Source organism: Haliotis cracherodii, unplaced genomic scaffold (genome assembly GCF_022045235.1).
Source record: "Haliotis cracherodii isolate W230 unplaced genomic scaffold, xgHalCrac1.p SCAF_3, whole genome shotgun sequence".
In the NCBI taxonomy this organism is placed as follows: Eukaryota; Metazoa; Mollusca; class Gastropoda; order Lepetellida; family Haliotidae; genus Haliotis; species Haliotis cracherodii.
The window spans coordinates 4,518,401-4,537,880 of NW_027266286.1; the positions used below are offsets into that span (position 1 = coordinate 4,518,401).

A 19,480-nucleotide genomic window follows, 5' to 3' on the forward strand; every position below is an offset into this window, starting at 1 on the left:
TTCCTTAAACCAGAGGGGCGGTCGGGTAGCCTAGTGGTTAAAGCGTTCACTTGTCACGCCGAAGATCTGGGTTCGATTCCCGACATGGGTACAATGTATGAAGCCCATTTCTGGTGTCCCCCGCCGTGATATTGCTGGAATACTGCTAAAAGCGGCGTAAAACCATACTCACTCACTCACTCCTTAAACCAGATTAAGTTTTAATTGTGAGCTTGGACCAATGTAGGACAATGCTCTCTACCACTCTCACTCCCTACCTTTGACGAACCCAAGCCATTTAACAGTTGGTTACTTTGTTGTGGTCTGTGTTCTTGTGAATTGATCATGTCCACATCCTCACCATGCAACACTGTCCTCATAGGGCTGGTACTGTATTATATGTATGTGACGTCACATGTAACTCCGGACCGTGGCTAGCCTAGATGTTCCAGCTGTATGACGACAGTCTGTTAATATTCATTGATCTACGCAACTGGACTACGATGACATGCATCAACCAAGTCAGCGAGCCAGACCACCTGATCCCATTAGTCACCTTTTACGACAAGCATAGTCGCCTTTTACAGCAAGCGTGAGTTGATGAGACCTTTTCTATCCCGGATCTTCATGTGTTGGCTAGCCTAGTGGTTACTGCTGTCTCATCACACCAAAGGTCCGAGTTTGATTCCCCACGCACAATATGTGAAGCACAGTTTGTGTGTCCTTCATAGTTATATTGCTGGAATATGGAGGACTGAGAACAACCATAGTCACTCACTTACTTATATAAAAGAGGTTTGACCACAAGTAATTTGTTTCATTCTTGTGTGCTTAGATTTTGATAGCCCTTATATATACTCCTCGACAAAAGAAACAAACCATAGAAACATATAGAGAAGTATGTACGTAAAGTTGGTTGTTGTTTTAACGCCGCACTCAGCAATATTCCAGCTATATGATGGAGAGAAGAGATGTTTCCAATGTGTACCAATTAATGACAAAACACAATCAGTCAAGTGTTACCCCAGTATTTTTATTCTTATCACGATATGCTGCACGATAGGCTGAGTATGTTCATTTGTGCATCGAACCAATCTAATATCTATTGAACATGAGTAATTCTTCATATATTAACCAACATGTATGGTAGTCACGTTTCTTCTGTTGGAGAGTATATAGTAACACTCAAATCTACTGAAAATTGTCTCAGGTGACAGTTTTGGGTTGGTGCATGTGTTTTCGCCTACATTTGATTTTTTTATACGAATTAAGTTATACGTGTATTTTGGAAATGAAGTATAGATGGCTCACAACCTATTCTCTCTTTTGAAGATGAAGTGTTTTTGTTAGAATATTGTGTTTTAGATTTCTGATGTAACAAATTAGACAATCTGTCATACTTCAGACACCTGATTCTCACACATCATTCCGATAAAAGGGTTGATAATACCTGTTCTTTTGTTGGTGAATTGTGATTATTAGAGTTTATAATGGAGGGTTGACTACTTTTGGTATAAATAATTAGAATATTTAGATTTATGTATTTGATCAGTTCTTTGTTAGAATGATCATGTCTGATCAGTTAGGTTTACAATTAGAATAGATTTAGGTATCCGATCGGTGCTTTGTTAGAATTATCATGTCTGATCAGTTAGGTTTACAATTAGAATAGATTTAGGTATCCGATCGGTGCTTTGTTAGAAAGATCATGTCTGATCAGTTAGGTTTACAATTAGAATAGATTTAGGTATCCGATCGGTGCTTTGTTAGAAAGATCATGTCTGATCAGTTAGGTTTACAATTAGAATAGATTTAGGTATCAGATCGGTGCTTTGTTAGAATGATCATGTCTGATCAGTTAGGTTTACAATTAGAATGCCATATTTTCTTGCGTATAGTGTGCACCCAAGCATAATGCGCACCACCCTCTAACGGATTCAGTATTTTGGAAATGTCTTTTTACGAATATTATGTGCAGAAAAAATTACACCATAGAGTCTAAGCCTCCAGTGAATTCCTTTAAACAAAAGGGTGATAAGAAACTTGGTCAGTACAAATTTGAAATTTAAGATAAAAAATCACCAGACATGTTAATTTACCTTTCAAATTGTGTTTTTTGTTCTGCTGGGCATTGTTGTACACCCAGGGATTAGGATTACCTTGTGTATTTCCTCGTAAACTAAGCTGGAAACAGTAATCATTTGTGTTCTTGGAATCTACTGGTGATTCGGTTAAAACTTACCCAATGATATAACTTTAAAGGATTTTGATGCAAGGATCGTGAAAAATTGTATCTGAAATTATTTTTTGATCAGTAATAATATATTTCGATATCTTGTTATTTTAGTTGCAGCTTTTACTAAATATATATAAAATAATAATAACCCTAAACGTTGCACTTCGATGCAGCTGATCGCTATTACCGGTTATTTATTTTCACATGGAATACTTTGACCAGTCACCATTGAGGCTCCCGCGCATATAATCGCAAGAACTACATGTTGACATAGAATCGCCAAAGTACAACAAATATGACTTTTAACGAGTCACAGTATGGCATTCCCGATATATGTATCCATTCTCTGTCAACTAAATTTTGTTTCAGGGCATCAAAAGCGGTAATCTAGATTTAGCATTTTGATTGACACATTATGTTTGTATCATGCATCAAGTCATGGACCGAGATATTTTGATCTGCTACACTGTTGATATTCAGTGCCGATGTAAAATAGACCATTGTCATTTTAGTTTACTAAAATTGTTCATCCTAGCCTACCCATGTCCCTTGTGCCATTAGTCTTTAGGGCAGACTTTTTAGTATTTGATGGGAGTTGTCGGGAGTTTTGTTTGAAACAGAATATTGCTACACTATGCACTTCAAAACATATTGGGGTGATGGGGTAGCCTAGTGGTTAAGGCGTTTGCTCTTCACGCTGAACACCCGGGTTCAATTCTCCACATGGGTACAATGTACAAAGCCCTTTGCTGCTGTTGTCACACACCATGAAATTGATGAAATATCGCTAAAAGTGGCGTAAAAACATACTCACTCACTCACTCAGTGAAAACATACAGGAAGAGGTGTACATGTCTTTTTACCCATGTCTCATTTCTTTCAGAATAATCCAGCATGTTATATTTTTGGGAATTATTTAAAAAACAAGTCATCCCAGGTCCCCCTCAGAATATCAAATAGTCGGCCCTTTACCATGGACTGACTGTACATGATAGCCAATTTGTTGATTGCTGGGTATGTACAATACTGTTATTTTGTTGATGAAATAAGTTTGTGAAATATGTTTTTGGTGTTGTTTTCATTCCTTGTTTCCCCTGGTGGACGTTCTGAATACAAGATTAGACTTGCTGATGAGGGGCGGTCAGGTGGCCTAGTGGTTAAAGCGTTCGCTTGTCACGCCGAACACCTGGGTTTGATTCCCGACATTGGTACAATGTGTGGAGTGTAAATTCTCGTGTCCCCCGCCGTGATATTACTAGAATATTGCTAAAGGTGGCGTTAAACTGTACTCACTCACTCACTCACTCACTCACTCACTCACTCACTCCTTGGTGATGATCCTTGAACGAGTGGGTTTCATCAGACCCGCGAAGATCCAGGGTAGAATAGGCGACTATTTGGATCAGGTAGTCATGCATCATATCCCAGTTGCGTAGATAGATGCTCATGATATCAATCACTGGATTTTCTAGTCCAGACTCAATTATTTACAGACCGCCCTCATATAGCTGGAATTTTGCTGAGTTTGGTGTTAAACAACAAACAAACAAACCAACAAACAAGCAAACATCTGGCTGTGCTTTCTTCCGACTTTTAGTTGACTTGCTTGGATACGACTGCAATACTGTTCAAAGTATCGATAAACAATATACTCACACAATTGAACGTTTATTTTAAGTTATGCTCTGGAAATTAATCCTAACCTATCAAGGAGATATTGATGCCGAAAATACTAAAAAAGGTGTGTACGGTCCCTCTGTCTGTCCTATATGACCTCAGTTCGTTGAGGTGATTCACGACAAAATATAATCAAGTTTCAACAGTTTATTACAGAAAAATAAAAAAACCGAAAAAAAACCAACTGTAACAAAATATAAATACAAACTCCACAACAATTACAAATCAGTCAATCCTATTCCTAACTAAAATTTACATTATTAAGCCAAAAATCCTACTTACTTATACCTTAAGAATAAAACTTAGAAGCAGCATAAAGCAGACGAACAAACCCCTCACTAACCCACTTTAATCCCTACAGCATCCTCAACACTGTCTACAAGGACAAACAAACCACCCTTCCAAACCTCCCAACACAATCGGTCAATGTAGCTACATCACATAGCTTACATTATTTTCCTAATTAAATCCACCCGTCCAACCCACCTTTATAACAGTTTACCCATGAATTCTAAAGTTGCCACATAATTTAGATCTTTATTGCCTAAAATCGCTAGGTATTGGGGAATTGTTCGACCTCCGAACACGGTAATTTGGTGTGGTCTCCCTCACCTGTAGTGATCTTCCCAATCATGCCAGACAATGAAAGCATTCACGCCAATCACTTATATACTCACAAGGACACGTAACCTCTGGGTCAACACGTCTAAACGGTGCAGCCACTGGCTAATCCAGTCTGTCACCAACCAATCGGAGCGCTCTTACCCATGACTGAAAGCATTAAATCGGCATGCAACCGACAAACGCACGTGCCCGCATGTGGGGCACCCGCAAGATCTGAAACGTGCTGTCCCAAAGCGAACTACATATCGGTAAGGAGCTATTAACCACGTAAATGCTACCATCTATCCTACATAATCAGAGGAAATTTCAATATTTCTACAAAGCATTAGACAAAGGGAAGTTACTCTACCTATCATCAAAATATATTTTTACATTTTATAATACAGCAATAAATAAAAGTGAGAAACCCTTTCCATATTCATAAGAAATCTTGTACTATTCCGACTGCTACAAAAAGCAAGTCTTTTATGCATCAGACTTCTTGTTTCCAATTGCAAGTGGGCGACAACACGTCTGAAGCCAATGCTCGACTCTTAAGTTGCCATGTAACATACTTTTGCCTGCATAAAGGTCACATGAATAGTTAGTCTTAAACTTCCTATCAGTCTACACTTCAGCAGGGTATTCCCCATTTTCTTCATTTTCCCGCGTTTTAATGTCCTCGCTTTGAGAATGCGAAATGTGATATCTGAAACTGGCTCATAAGAGAGATAAGCACTCTCTTCGATGACATCTAGTTCAACCGCCCCAGGAAGGCAGAGAGTAACACTAAAACATGGTGTCCTGCTATGTCTGCAGTAATATTTGTGTTAGTACATTCGTCAAAGAATAACACAAAACAATATACTTCAGTATCTTTTAAATGTTTTTATCTCAGACAGAATCAAACTGTTATGTAAGTGACAGATTGTCAGGAAAATCATAATGTTTAAGTTACATTTGTTAATTATGCTCAAAAATACACAAGGATACTATGTATTAACAACAATACGATACAACTTTTACAAACTGTCAACATCACAGATATTGTTTTCATGCATTTACATTGTGTGCCAATACAATTTAATAAATTGTTTACTTAATTATCCCCGAAAACTGTAGTAATGACAGGTTTTTTTTAGCACTTGTGCGATAGAAAGATCCTGGACACGAAGTATGTGACCCTCCAGTCACATGGTTTACCCCTAATGAAGAACTGACCATTTGAATACGTAGATGATATCATTATATTTACACAAAACAAAGACGATATATTTGACCTAGGATGACAGGTCTTTCACCACGAACACAGATATCAGCGATAAAGTGTAAACTGTTGACACAAAGTGAATTCCAGAACCAGCTGTTTCTGAATGAAATGATTCAGAAACGGTGATGCTCTTTAACCAACCAGATTGCTACACTATACTAAAGCTCCACCTTTTTCTGTGATTGACTCTTTTCCAAATACACCAACAACCAATACAAAATGTAGAATAATGCCTTATATGCCTTGAGATAAAAAGATCCTGATATTGAAGTTGAACTACAGGGAAAAACTGTACAACCGGAAGTGTGAACATGTTACTTTTGGACCGTTTACTGGAGCCAGGCCGTATCATTATATCATGATAATTACTGATAATTGGAGGTGGACCTATGTGAATTCATATGTGAAAAAGTAAGGGCTTCTTTTATTTCAACTTCTAAGTAAATAAGATATTTCTAATGACACCACTTTCTTGTTGATCAGTGGTGTTTCAGCCTGGTATCAGATTACATTCTCCATAGACGCTGTAGCACCAGAACGAGGTGGGATTCCCCTGCTATAAGCAGGCATGACAACTGAAAGTGTTAGCTGTATATAGATGCAGTTTGGTTCTACCTTGTCCACATATCTAATGTGTTCAGGGTACATGTGAAATATTGATGAAACATAAAATGGATAACCATGTGATATTAAACACTCAATGTCCCATCTGGTACAATACAGAGTTCGTAAATAGGGAATCGTGGAGGTTTGCTGTTATGGTATTTGAATCTTTATCTTTTAACATTATGGCAATGACAACGATCTCTGACTTTCATGCTTAAATTCAAACGCCGCAATCAATTCATTAATTGTATCACCTTGTAGATGACACTTGTTAATTAGGAAAACCTGACAGATGCATGTGTTCTTCTGTCAAAGTCACACTGGAACTCACAAGTCTACAATCAGTGAGGGTCTTCATGTCTATTGTTTTGTTAGACGGAACATTGCAACGTGTAACACTGAGCAAGAGACAAACAAAACTGAGATTTAGTAAGGTTTCAAAGGTTGCAAGTTGAACAGAAAGCATTCTTTGGAATACCATCTTTAAAACTATGCCCCTTGCCCCGAGTCTTAACTTCTCTTCGGTAAACTTTGTCCTTCCCACATTTTTCCGTCAGGCCCTTGATGTCGACATCCTCAGTGTACAGGAACTCCACATGGAACTTGTTCACAGATGTCATCGTGAACGTCTTCTGGACAACCTCTTGGATGGTCTGTGATGGAGAGGCTGGCCTGGCCATTGGTGTTTCGGTGGAAGAGGGTTCCTCTGATGCAGGATGAGATTCGTCTCTACTCACAGAGTTCTCATCAGAATTTGGGGAAACGGGCATCTCGTTTCTGCTGTGTGAGATGTTTTCTGTGACAGTGAAAAATGGGTTTGTCTGCAAGTCTAGTTTGATCAGTCTTTCTTCACAGAACTTATCGTCATCTGATCCTGTCTTTGTGAGAACTGCAGTGACATAATGTACCTTACTGTGACAAAAGAAGTCAGCAAAATACATTCTGATGTCTGATGTGAACAGTTCCTCTGCTGGGATGAAAAGTCGAATTTCGCCAAAGAAGGAGAAGTTTGGTGGCCGTTGGGGAGGATTTGTTTCCCTTGTGTCAAATGACCCACTGAAGAAGAGGCCACTGATCTTGTTGTTGATCGCAGAATATGGGTCGCCATTGTTGTCCTTCAGGTATTTCTCCATCACACCATTCTTGTAATACATGATGTTATCAAAGTATGATCTTGGTTTATTTCGATACATCTGTGTGATGGGATATTTCTTGGGAGTTAGGGCGTGGTTCCGACGCTGTGTGTGAGCTTTGTAGTTAAAGGATTCCATACAGTGTGTGAAGTCCATTCTTGGTGTTCCTCACAGTGATAAGGCTGGAATATTGCTTAAAGTGGCAGAATACCATACTCACTCACTCTCTTTCTGATGGGACCGCCTCCATGGTCCAGAGGTAGAGCGGAAGGTCCGGGGTTCGATCCCCGGCCGCGTCATACCAAAAGACATTAAAAGATGCTACTTGTTGTTACCCTGTCTGGCGCTCGGCATTAAGGGTCTAAAACAAGGACTGGTCGGCTCGGAGTCAGTATACTGTGTCTGAGTGGGGTATTCATGTTAAACTGCGGCATGGTATCTCAGTGAGCTAGCACTATAAATCGGCATATGTCCGGACTAGTACAAGTAGCCACACACACACACACACACACACTCACATGCATGCACGTCGCTATATAAGTGCAATAATCTTTGACGCAACGTTAAACCCCATTTCACCTCACTCTCTCTGATGGACAAGCAGATGCAGCTTTGTGGACAGAACTACAGGATAGGCCTGTGTTCATGGAACTCTGCCTGTTGCTTCCCATAAATGTCATGTTGGTCATAACTTTCACCTTTTAACACGATATTATATCCTTGATTCATGGTGATATTGTAATGCCTTCCCCGATTTTGTTGGACCCTAAGTATTCATTAGGATTATACCATCCAGATTAATTATACAGGGTGTGGAAGAAAAGAATTGCTGACATGACTTACAGGTCTTGATGGGGATGATGTTTGAACCTCCACAGGGGGTGTTTTGTTGGCAGACTGGAGACAGCTGTCTGAATGTGTGACCTTTATTATTTGTTAGCCCGATAGCTCTGACCTTGTAGTTGGTCCTGGACTGACAGACAGGCAGGAGTGGGATGCCGGCGCTGACCGGGGCAGACGACATCACAACGTACTCCTTCCGACTTCTCTCACAGGACACAACACACAGACCTGCCTCGCTGTCAGAAAGTCCTGTAGGCTTGAGGCTGTAGTCCAGTGGTGGCTTGTGTACAACTGCCATCTCCAGAACTTCCTAAATGTGTCAGATATAATTGTTTCAATTTCAAGCTTTCCTCATGTTCAGTTTTCTAGGCCTGGATTCTCTTTAGTCAACTCGTTTATTCAACACTCAAACTACAAAGACATGTCCTGCTGCGTAAAGTGGAAGTTCAGTTTACTCTACTGTTTAAGACACAGACAACACTGACAACACAAACACAGACAGACACAGACAAGCAGACAAACACAGACAAAGACAGACATAGACACAGACAACACGTACACAGACAACACAGACACAGGCAGACAGACACAGACAACACAGACACAGACTGACATACGAACACAGACACAGACAACACAGACACAGACACAGACAGACATACACACACAGACAGGCAGACAGACACAGACAGGCAGACAGACACAGACACAGACTGACATACACACACAGACAGACATACACACACAGACAGGCAGACAGACACAGACTGACATACACACAGACACAGACAGGCAGACAGACAAACAAAGACACAGACAGGCAGACAGACAAACACAGACACAGACAAGCAGACAAACACAGACACAGACAAACACGGACACAGACAGACATACACACACAGACAGGCAGACAGACACAGACACAGACTGACATACACACACAGACAGGCAGTCATACAGACAGATGCACAGACACAATCAAAGACACAGACAGATACACAGACAGACAGACACAGACAGACACACACATGCCAACAGACAGATGCACAGACAGATGCACAGACAGACACAGACAGATGCACAGACAGACACACACACACACATGCCAACAGACAGATGCACAGACAGACACAGGCAGATGCACAGACACAGACAGATGCACAGACAGACACACACACACATGCCAACAGACAGATTCAAAGACAGACACAGACAGACAGACAGACAGATGCACTATAATACTGCAGTTCTCTTCTATCTAAAGCCAACTGATCCACTCCATTCAGACATCAGAAGACCGTGTACATGTAAGATGCTGATTCTGGTTGATGTGGGGCATAAGAATGTGTAGGAAGGTGTACCTGTGATTTCAGCAAGTCTTGCATAGTAGAATAGCCGAAATGATACCCTCCAGCAAGGTCAAGGACACGTACCCTCTCTGTCACAAATGAAACATAAAAATCATGTGATTCGATCATCTCTCAGGATGCGGAAACACCACAACTGACGCACAAGAGGGAGTGAGTTCAAGTTGATTTTACATGACATTATAATTCTATGAATTGTTTGATAGGCATTTCTTAGAAGTTGATGGATGACAAACTATACAAAACTTTATCGATAACAACTTCCTTATTATACTGTACTTGTAATTTATTTTTAAGAAATACACCTTGCAACAATCTAATTATAGTGGCAAGCGATTTTTTTATTCAAAGGCATAAAGCATAATTAATATTTTCAAGTATTTTCAAGCACAATTTTTTTCAAAGAATCCAGCCAACCCCCCCTACCCCAGAATATCAAAATAAGATGTTGTTTTGTGTTTTGTTAAACTTTTCAGGGAGTGTTAAGTTATTATCATCAGTTTATCGTATAAACGGGAATAACATATAGAATAGTTTCTACCTTGAATATAAAACAGTTTTGACAAACTTTCTGGTTCACCAGATTGTGGAATTGAAATCAAATGCCTCCACAGTGTATGATGCCACCATTGGGTCTGTGACGGTGCCGGTAGCTGGGTTTTCTTTGAGGTCTGTGATGGCGCCGGTAGCTGGGTTGTCTTTGAGGTCTGTGATGGCGCCGGTAGCTGGGTTGTCTTTGAGGTCTGTGATGGCGCTGGTACCTGGGTTATCTTTGAGGTCTGTGACGGCGCCAGTAGCTGTGTTGTCTTTCAGACCCCACACCAGGACGGTGTACAGCTGGGAGTTTGTGAACCCCGACCACACGAAGTTGTGGGACTCGCATCTCTCCAGGAACAGAATACGTTCCAGATAGCCCAACTGGTTGGTAACGGCAACAAGAACACGGGACATGTCCCCCCATTTTATGTCCAGCTTCAGCACTGCAGGGGAGGTTTCACTGGTTTTAAATGAAATTACTGACGCGTGGTAGCTCTGAAAATATAAACGACTGAATGAATAATCTTGTTATATACAAATTTGTATGACATTAACATTAAAATGAAATAAGTGAACGTTGATATATGTTTCTGTAAAAGTTCCAAAGAAGATATCGTCCATATATCTCTGAACTGAGGGGGGGGCACGGGTGGCCCAGTCGTCCAAGACGCCGCGATTCGCTGTGCAGAGTTGCGTCCCTTGGGCACGCCAGAAACCTATGATTGTGGGTTCGAATCCCGGTTCACCCCGATTATGTTTCTAGGTTTGTCAGCACCATACCCGTGCTCATGGGTTTCACCGAAATGGTAAACGTCTGAGACCTGCATCACTTCGGGCTTTCCTCCCACATTCAGCTGACACGCCGCGATATGACTGGAATACTGGTAAAAGCGGCGTTAAACCCAACACTCACTCACTCTGAACTGAGGCCGGTCTCTGTAGTCAAGTTGATAGAGTTTCGGCCCTAACAGTGAAAGGTCAGGGGTTGATCCCTGGCCGTATCATAGCAACAGATGTTAAAAGATGGAACTTGGTGTTTTCCTCCCTGGCAGGCGTCATTAAGGGGATAAACAAGGACTTGTTGGCTCGGAGTCAGTATACAATGTGGGGTATCCATGTTAAACTGCAGCATGGAATCTCAGTGGGGGCGGTCGGGTAGCCTAGTGGTTAAAGCGTTCGCTCGTCACTCCAAAGACCCGGGTTTGTTCCCGACATGGGTGCTATATGTGAAGCCCATTTCTGGTGTCCCCTGCCGTGATATTGCTGGAATATTGCTAAAAGCGGCGTAAAACCATACTCACTCACTCAGTGGGCTGATGCTATTACATTTGACCACTTTCCAAATGCCATTGGATATTCATAGCTTTTGACTTGGGAGACGTGCAATTTACACATGTCTTGGGGTATACAAAGTACGGGATCTCGACTACCAGTTGTCAGATTGTGGAACCCATGGTGGCTGAGTGGGTCAGATTGCTGATTTTGTTTACTGGCGATTAGGTGCCTCACTCTGTGAGTGTGGGCTCCAAAAAGTACGAGAATCTGTACTTTACTGAGAAAGTTATCACAGATATAACATTCGTTACATTTGACCACTTTCTATATGGCATTGTGTGCTCAGTACAATTCTATTTGGGTTTCAATAAATGTGCATTACATACAGTTTACTCATAACAAAGAGGCAGGTATACATATCTAAACTGTTTAGTATGAAGGGTACCTCATTGTCATTAGATATTATCATTAGGGTTCATTCGCAAGAAACCCGTCAAGATCCGGGGCAGAATAGGTCTCCAGCAACCCATGCTTGCCGTAAAATGCAACTATGCTTGTCGTAAGAGGCGACTAACGGGATCGGATGGTCAGACTCGCTGACTTATTTGATGCATGTCATCGTATGCCAATTGTGTGGATCGATGCTCATGATGTCAATCACTGGATTGTCTGGTCCAGACTCGATTATTTACAGACCGCCGTCATATAGCTGGAATATTGGTGAGTGCGGCGTTAAACAACAAACAAACAAATTATTCGCAGGATCCCCTACTAGGACGATCAAACTTTTGTCAAATCAGTTATGGAGGTGTCTTGCTTAGTCCAGATTATGAGGGAGCCGTCAGCAAAGCTAAGAGTAAACAATTCAGAGTTCACCAAATTAGATGTTTTATTACATAGCCTTCATGAGTGTAAACTTCCATGTACATCACAGTTTATTTTCAGAATTGTTTATTACAATTTCTCCTATAACAGGGCTTGATCTTCAATCGCCAGCAGTGGTTTATTCGCAGTGGTTTATTTTTATTCACCTAATCTGATTGGCTGGCTAAAAATAATTGATGGCACTATTTTCGGATCGGGGATCCCCGAGTCGTCTAGTACAGGAAATCCCCAGCTGGCAAAACAATACCATAGTGACAATGTATCCATCTCCGAAAGTTGGTGACCGAGAGAAAATTTGTGGGGGAAGAAGGGGTGTGATATGTGGAGATATATCCGAGAATTTCGGCTTCCCAACGTACCAGATTCAGTTGCAGAATGAGAATACGGTAACTGAAGCGAGATACCGCATCGATATTACGGGACCAGGTGAGCAACTCCGGTACATTCTTTACGGGGCGTTTTCACGGCTAATAACAAAGCTAATGAAACAGTTAATTAATTCATGTAAAAATACTGATGAAATAGTGAAACAAACCATATTGTTTTTGGTATTTTTAAAAAACCCAACTATCAACCACACAATAGATATCACATTATAAGTGAGTGAGTATGGTTTTACGCCGCTTTTAGCAATATTCCAGCAATATCACAGCGGGGAACACCAGAAATGGGCATCACGTTATAACAAAGTGTTGATCAAAAACATATTTCATAGTTATATTAAAATAATCGAGACTTAAATTTCATATTTTTAGCAAATAAACACTCAAATAATTTGGATCTAAAGCAATACTCAATGTTAATGCAGGAAACGATCAATCTTGGCCGGACGGACCGTACATCTCACAACCAAGATGTTTTGCAACCACAGCAGTTGTTTCCCCTTTCAGCAGGTGGAGTTTATCCAGATCAATATAATTAATTTATTTTGGTCCATAATTATTTGGTTTTTTTTAAACATGACGTCTTCAATTATTTAAACATACTATCTCAGGACAATTAAGAAACACATTATAAAAAACAACATTACCACGTTTAAACTTGAATGTCATGCCTAAATCTATGTAAACTCAAAAAAGTAATATATATATTTATATTTTTTCTTTACTATTTTGATTTCTTATAGGGAGCAGACAAAATGATGAAGATAAACATGGTGGGCACCAATCAACCTAATAATGTATTTTTTTCTAAAACATTATTCTTCTTGTTTCAACAATGATTTACATTTATGCATCTTAAAATATATTTTGTATTTTAGATAGGATGAAATAATCTTAAAATTAATTTCATATTATTATTTTTCGGTAGAATCTCAATATCACAGTTAATTACTTTCAGAATTAACAGACTATACAGAGTATTAAAGACATGTAGAATTATGTTTGTCTCAAGTATATTCTTTAAACCAAAGATTTATTATTTACCATGTTTACTGAAAAAAACCCCACTTCTTTAATAATGCACTCGTGACTAATCTGCCACAATTAGAACTCGGCAAAGCCTCATTCTAATCGTGACAGATTAATCACTCGTTTGTAGATTTTTCGGTAACAACCGAACACAGTGGTTAATCCTCTATATCCATATACAAATACACACTCGCCTGAAAAAAACATGAGTAGATATAGGAAAAATAGGAAATTGCATCGGACAAATTTTTATCACCAACTTGTCACTTTTGAAAATGTCCTCACTGTGTCCACCATTAAACATTTGAAAGCTTTACCGAGGTCTGAACAATAGTTGAGCGAGACTCGTAGGATGCTATTTGAAATCTTAGCAGAAAGAGCATGCTTGATTGTACCTCAAAACAACTGCATTATGTGATATAAAATAAGCCCCTCCTTTTGGACTAAAAGTATGCACAAAGCATATTATAAAGACAATCTCTGAAATAAAATACAGAATAAATTAACATAAAATACAGAATAAAGTAGAAAATATCAATGTGTTAACTCTGCTATAAATAATGCATCTGAAAGGACATCCTTTGTCAGATAGAACTTGTATTTCAATCGACAATTCATGTCTCACGCTAGTGTGTTTTCACTCTTTGAAATGTTGCAGGTTTACAACTTTACACATGCTATTACCATTCAAAAGATTCATAATGTAGTAGTAGTCGTAGTAGTAGTAGTAGTAGTAGTAGTAGTAGTAGTAGTAGCAGTAGTAGTTCTGGCTGTCCTTTATTGTGTTGTGCTTGGTTATGAGTAGTATTGCCTCTGTAAATTTAATTTGAAGTAGATCTAAGTTTCTTGCGTTGTAACTATTTTTGCAAAACTATTATGGAACGAGTGTGGTCAGCTGTGATGATGTTATTCAGACTTCAAAGACTTTGTGTGCCTTTCGTCACACTAAATAATTTACAAAGACGTTTTCCATCAATATTACAAAATGAGAATTTTTGATCCGTTAAAACAACAACAGTACAGCAAATTACGCATCAATGGATACCGCACTGGAACTTTGTGTGAATTATGTTGGTCAACAGGTCGAAATCCTGCAAATATCCTGTTTTTAGACACATCAAAGACTCATAGTCTTGAAACATTTTTCCCAAGGAAAACAAAAATATTATTATATTTGAAAAGAAATGGTTACCTTTGTCAAGATTGGTAATAAATTAATAATTAAGCATTTGTTTAAAGCTATAATGTTAGAAAGTGTCTGAAGCCCTCACAAAATGTCTAGTTATTTTTTTACCTTGACCGTATTTGTTCTGCTGGAAACACCCATTGCTGCTGATCTGTGTCATAAAATACACATGTCCTATCTGTGTAACTTTGCTTTTGTTAGAAACTATAAAGTATATTGGTAAAAATATTGATCAGGGATTGCAATCAGGCTTCATACAGCATAGTTTCACTTTATCCAATATTCCCAAGGCATTGACCATTTATCATTTTTCTGGGGGGGAGGGGGCTGGGGTTGTTGTATTTTTACCGATAGAATAAATGTTCTGCCACTGCTTTATTTTTATCAATCTCAATAAAATCAGATCTGAGTTCTCTCTACCCCAAAATAAAGATCTGAGCATATCCCATTACGGGTCATGTCAGAACGACCTTTCATCTGACCAATCAGAGCATCGCTTACCAGATCGGAGAAGTGAAATCTGAATGTGTTTTCTTATCATGCAACCTCAAGAAGGGGAACAATTACGCGCTGTACGACTGATTCCGTCAAAATCATTGTCTATCTCTCACTTCAATGAGATAATCATAATCGGGTGAGTACTGAGTAGGACGCGGGTACCCACAGGACTAACCGGACCCGTGGTTAGTCACATGATTATATTGTTCAATGGCAAAAGTTATCTAGAACTCTATGGTTGCACTATAAGTGACAAATGTTCACATTTCTTTCTGACCATGCACACATTCCTTCTGACTTTATATGTTTGCATAAAGTTAAAACTTCAGTCAACTTCAGTGTATGCATGACCAGATCGGTTTATACGTGTATCTAAATGTGAGTTACGATAACCTTAGCTTTACGATAACTTTTATGGAACAGACGTCTGAATTCTAAAGGTGGGCCGTTGTATGGTATTAAATTAATATGTGTCAACATTCGACGTTTTTTAAGTATTATTCTGTTAAACTCAATTGGACTTACTCGTCAAATACCAGAACTATTCACTCGTTTCATAAAATTGGTATTACATGGGAGCTCATTAAGTATTCTATATGTAAAACGTGAGGCAAAATATTACATAAACCTACAAAAAACAGGGCCAACCAAAATATGTTGAATAATAAGTCATAATATTTCACAGTGTTCTTTGAAGATCTGGTCATGACAAACATATTCTAGAACTTTAGGACCACCTCCGTGGTCTAGTGGTGGAGCGTCCGCCCGGAGAGCAGAAAGTCTGGGGTTCGATCCCCGGCCGCGTCATACCAAAGGCGTTAAAAGATGGTACCTGTTGTTACCCTGTCTGGCACTCGGCATTAAGGGTCTAAAACAAGGACTGGTCGGCTCAGAGTCAGTATACTGTGTCTGAGTGGGGTATTCATGTTAAACTGCAGCATGGTATCTCAGTGAGCTAGCACTATAAATCGGCATCAGTCCGGACTAGTACAAGCAGCCACACTAACACAGACATGTACATACACGTCGCTGTATAAGTGCAATAAACTTGGACACGACGTTAAACCCCATTTCACCTCACCTCACCACCTAGAACTTTAGCATGAACATGAACCAGTCGCCCTGAATAGAACGTGAGGTGAAGTGAAATGGGATTAACGTCATGTTAGGATTATTGCACTTTAATAGCTACATGTGTGTGTGTGGCTGCTTGTACGTAGCCAAGTGACTAAAGCGTTTGCTATGAATATGAACCAGCCCCTGTGCATATGAACCAGCCCCTGTGAACATGAACCAGCCCCTATGAAAATGAACCAGCCCCTATGAACATGAACAAGCTCCTGTGAACATGAACCAGCCCCTGTGAACATGAACTAGCCCCTATGCATATGAACCAGCCCCTGTGAACATGAACCAGCTCCTATGAACCAGCCCCTATGAACATGGACCAGCCCCTATGAACATGGACCAGCCAGTATGACCATGAACCAGCCCCTATGCATATGAACCAGCCCCTGTGACCATGAACCAGCCCCTATGCATATGAACCAGCCCCTGTGACCATGAACCAGTCCCTATGCCTATTGAACCAGACCCTATGATCATGAACATAATGGGGCCGTCACACCATGACGTTCTTGTCAGCGTTCTATGACGTTTGAGGAAACGTCCCCTAGCGCATGCAACGTGTGACTAAAAATAACAAGCCAGCAAGACGCTATTCTGTCGTTATTCACACGTTAGTCACATGCTCAACATGCTTGTCTAATGTTGACAAATCGTTCGTCGCGCGCCAGTGGCACGTTAGCACACGCTAATGGTTTTCAGGGGTATCTTACTTGGTCGCTGTTACACGCTTCTCGTGCGTTAGACACACACTAGTCATGCGTTAGGCACACATTAATCACACGCCAGATGTGTCCTCCTCATTCTAGAACGCTCAAAAATTGAACGATTGAAATGTTCAGAGAACGTTGACCAGAACATCATGGTGTGACGGCCCCTTAAACCAGCCCCTATGAACATGAACCAACCCCTATGAACATGGACCAGCCCCTATGAACATGGACCAGCCCCTATGAACATGAACCAGCCCCTATGCATATGAACCAGCCCCTATGACCATGACCATGAACAAGGCCTATGGACATGAGCATGAACTAGCCCCTATGAACGTGTTTATTCATACATGCCTCAAATTGTGACTTTTTTTTGCAGACGGTGTGTATTGAAGTATCGAGAAGTCAAATTTTAGTTCACAACTCCTTTTATTTACACTTTCAAGCTACCAACTATGAAACACGAGCTAGGTTTTGCTGACCTGTGACCTGACCATCCCCTACAGTAGACTATATTAAAATGTCTAAAGAATCAATAGAGTTAGTTATTTTCATTTATTTGAAAAAATTGAGCATCTGTATATGTTAAAAAAGTAATTGAACTTCTTAACCAAAAAAAGACTTACCGGTAGTTCTATTTATTTATTTGAAAAAACAAACATAATTGAGCACCTGTTTATGTTTAAAAAAGAAATCCCAAACAAAAAATCCTGATCTCAAATTAGAATCCTCTCGTCCCCCCTCCCCCAACCTATGAAAATCCAATAATTGCTCCTTTAATCTGTAGCACTGCTGAAATTAGGACAGATGGAGTGAGGTATACTTACGCTGCCGGCCATCGTGTGTCCTGCTGTCAAACGCTCTCCAGACGGAGTGTGCAGTATTGGTGCAAGCCAGGGCACTGATACTTTCATTTCCTGTTTCCACGAAAGAGCGACAAAACAAAACTAGGTTGTGTTATCTTGTTTATTTATTACTGGGGGGGGGGGGGGGGGGGGGGGGGGCAGGGCAAACTACCACAGTCACCAAGACTGGACAGAACAAAGAAATAAGGTTTAGACTCGACTACCATAATCAGATAATCAATCAATATTTCCAGTTCCTTGAAATGCACAACTTTTGGTTTCATTTCTGTGAAACTCCATTATTCCCAGTACTGCTTCCACCATGGAAATCACTGCTCCAACCACAGTCCATGAAGGATACCTGGTCACCTCCTCAATACTTCTTGTCTTGACTTGACTTGACTTGTCAGTACACTACAAAAATGCTTTCGTCAAGGACCGCATTTCAATGGCCCATTGTATGTGTATATTAATACAGAGAAGCAGGGAGTGGGTGAGTAAGCCGAAGTGTTGCCTTTAGTCACTCTCCCATTACAGCCTATGCTTTGTGTGGACAGCATATTTGCTGCTCCTGTTGTGTGTCAGGCATGGGTGCATGGCCTAGCGGTATGTGTGTTAGCTTGTTATGCAGATGGTTTGGGTTTTATTCTTACACTTGTTACATAAGGTCTATTCCAGTGACTTCCATCTGTTGAAGGGGCGGTCGGGTAGCCTAGTGACTAAAACGTTTGCTTGTCATGCCGAAGGGGCATGAACCAGTCCCTATGGGCATGAACTACTACCTATGAGCATAAACTAACCCCTATGACCATATCATGGGTGGATACAGAGGGGGGTTACGGGGGTGGGCACCCCCCCTTTATTTCGAAAAAAATCTGTATTTCTGTATAAATTACCACAAAAGACAATAAGTAGATCTTAATTGCGCACACCCCCTTTTAAAAAAAGCTGTATCCGCCCATGCATATGGTCTGGGTTTGATTCTTACACTTGTTACATAAGGTCTATTCCAGTGACTTTCATCTGTTGAAGGGGCGGTGGGGTAGCCAAGTGATTAAAGCGTTTGCTTGTCAAGCCGAAGGCCTGGGTTCTTTTCCCCAAATGGATCAAATGTGTGAAGCCCATTTCTGGTGACTCATGCTTTGATATTGCTGGAATATTGCTGGAATATTGCTGGAATATTGCCAAAAGCGGTGTACAGCCTAGGCACTCACTCACTCACACTCCATCTGTTGAAAGACTTCTGTATTGATTGGGAGTATCAAACTATATTAACACCTCCCCAGCAGT

At 40.3% G+C, this 19,480-nt stretch overlaps 1 pseudogene; it reads right to left on the bottom strand.

Annotated features, from left to right (window-relative positions):
* Nucleotides 1–6,541: 6,541 nt before the first annotated feature.
* On the bottom strand, nucleotides 6,542–18,203 carry LOC139475178 (uncharacterized; annotated as a pseudogene).
* Between the last annotated feature and the right edge of the window lie 1,277 nt (nucleotides 18,204–19,480).